The following is a 2,858-nucleotide window of genomic DNA, read 5'->3' on the forward strand; positions in this document are numbered from 1 at the left end:
GAAAACTAGAGTTAGAAACTGGCACAGAGCGGTAGAATGACATATGGTGACTCATTCGCAATGACGAAGCCAGATGAAGAGATGAAAAGTGATAGAAAGGAAGGCAAACTACTAAGGAAAGAAAGGAAGGAAGGAAGGAAGGAAGAAAGAAAGAAAGAAAGAAAGAAAGAAAGAAAGAAAGAAAGAAAGAAGGAAAGAAGGAAAGAAAGAAAGAAAAGAAGGAAGAAAGGAAGGAAGAAAGGAAAAAGAAGAGAGGGAAAGAAAAAGAGGTGGAGGAGGAAAGGAGGAAAGAAAAATGAAAAAATGGACAGAAAGAAAGAAAAAGAAAGAGAGCAAGAAAGGGAAAAAGAAAGAAGGAAAGAATGGAGGACAGAAGGAAGTTAAGACACAGAGGTAGAATCAGAAAAAACATAACAAAACATTAACAAAACCATAATTAAACTGCCAAATAGATGTAGAACAGGAAGGACATAGTCATAAGACAGAGATCCAAATGCCCATAAAAGTAAATGAAGAATCAGGATACTATGGAAAGCCTATTGATGCTGTCTGAGCTTTATTTGGGAGGCTTATAGTGGCCTATCTGAATGTCTTGTATCTAGCTCAGTGTTTAGGACAGTGCAGAAACGGAGTAAATGTTTAATAAGCTTCACAATAATGATTATTGTGGTATTTATATATCATATATGAATTATATGTATAGTAATATATTTATTATTGTCATTATCATTATTATCATCATTGTTATTATTATTATTATCGTTATCATTATCTGGAAAGCCTGGGAAAGCTGATAACATATGGAGTTAAAGTGAACATTAAGAAGAAAAGGTTAGAATCAGAGAAATGTACAAAAAGGCCTAGTAGTATTAGCATCAGTATTTTACTGAATACCCACTGGGTGTAGTGCACTGTACTAAGCAATTGGGATACAAAGTATAAAGGAGCAACCTGTTCCCTACCACAAGGAGACAGATGTAAAAATTTTTTACAAATACAGGAGTCAGGCAAAATATTTACAATTAGTTAAAATTAGTAATTTAATTTACAACAGTTTAAATGCATGTATAAGAATGGTAAAGACTCATCCAATGACACCCTCTGCTGACATTGCAGTTATACCATCCCTAAACACATCATGTAGTTCACGTCAGGCGTCACCCCTAATTCCCTATTACTATTTTGTTATTAATGGCATTGGTTAAGCACTTACTACATGCCAAGTACTGTGCTAAGCGGTGGGGTAGATACAAGCTAATCACTTGGAACTCATAGTTTTAGTCCTCAAATGAGCTAACTGCAGCGGAGGAATTAAGTGGTTTGCTAAATAATAATAATCGTTATCATCATCATGGTATTTGTTGAGCGCTTACTATGTATCAAGCACTGTTCTAAGCACTGGGATAGATACAGTGTAATCAGATTGTCCTACATGGGGCTCGCAATCTTCATCCCCACTTTACAGATGAGGTAACTGAGGCATAGAGAAGTTAAGTGGCTTTCCCAAGGTCACACAGTAGACAAGTGGAGGAGATGGGATTAGAACCCATGATCTCTGACTCCCAAGCCCCTGCTCTTTCCACTAAGCCACGCTGCTTCTCCAAAGCACAGATAGTCAATAGTTTGCATTGTGCGCTTATTGTGTGCAGAGCACTGTACTAAGTGCTTGGAGGAATACAATATAGCAGTATAACAGACATATTTCCTGAACACAATGAGTTTATAGTCTAGATCCAGAATTAGATCCCAGATCCTTCTGACTCCCAAGTCTGTGCTCTATCCATTAGACCACACTGCTTCTCCACTAGTAGTAGTACTAATTCTACTGGTCTGATCTTATGCTGTCAAGTCATCTCTGACCCATAGCGACAGCATAGACACATGCTGTCTCTCCCACAAGGCCCCACCAGTATCTGCATTAATTCTGGCAGTGTATCTACAGAGTTTTCTTGGTCAAAATATGGAAGTGGTTTACCATTGCCTCCTTCCATGAGGTAAACCTGAGTCCGCACCCTTGACTCTCTCCCATGTCTCTGCTTCCCAGCACCTGTGAGTTTTGACTTGTAGCAGATTGCCTTCCACTCGCTAGCCACTGCCCAAGCTAGAAATGGAATGGGTAGGCCTCTGTTTGACTCTCCTTCTCATAGTTGAAACTAGTAGAGTAATGGAAACTCTGCAGGTTCAACCCTGAGAGGAGTAATTCTGCTCCTTCACCCTATTATGTGTTTCAATTTGTTTTTCTAATTACATAAGCTTGGAATTGTAACCCCATGAGTATGTGACAAAGAGCAGCAATCATTATGTCTCTGATCACAATAATCTAGATGAACACGTTTGCATCTTATTCATTACACTTTGTACTTCTATTAGATATTCTTCCAAAGTCTACTACAGAATCCTTTTCTCAGTGGGTAATGAACAGATATTGGAAGAGTAAATTCCTCCAAAAGATTTCATAGTTAAACAGAATATATTTATCATTGTAAACAATATTGAGCTGTCTTTGTTTCAGTTCAGACTAATTTTCCACTCCAAAGTAATTTCTAGTTCTCATTCAGCTACTGAAGAACTAGAAATGAAACTTCATATTTAAATATATCGAAGGAGGTGGTGAGCCCTTAAATATAAGATTGTTCATGCTTTTTGCTTTCAGCAATTCACACTCAGTAGTCAATATGGCAGAAGAGTTATGTATGGATAAAAGTATAAGTAGTGGCTTTTACTGTCATTAAAGCTAACATTTAAAGGCTACCAAGAGGTAGCTGGAGCAATTGAAATAATCAGTCAATTTAGTTTGTCCAGTATTTTATAAGGTCCGTACAGCTTGAAATCTCTGTGGAAACAGATACCATTAATTT

General features: G+C 37.4%; 1 non-coding gene across 1 annotated transcript; it reads right to left on the reverse strand.

The window, feature by feature from the left end:
- Positions 1 to 2,059: 2,059 nt before the first annotated feature.
- Positions 2,060 to 2,197, reverse strand: LOC119935046. The gene has a single exon (XR_005453068.1). It is a non-coding gene; the product is annotated as a small nucleolar RNA SNORA7 (small nucleolar RNA).
- Positions 2,198 to 2,858: the final 661 nt, after the last annotated feature.

This window comes from Tachyglossus aculeatus, chromosome 1 (assembly GCF_015852505.1).
Source record: "Tachyglossus aculeatus isolate mTacAcu1 chromosome 1, mTacAcu1.pri, whole genome shotgun sequence".
In the NCBI taxonomy this organism is placed as follows: Eukaryota; Metazoa; Chordata; class Mammalia; order Monotremata; family Tachyglossidae; genus Tachyglossus; species Tachyglossus aculeatus.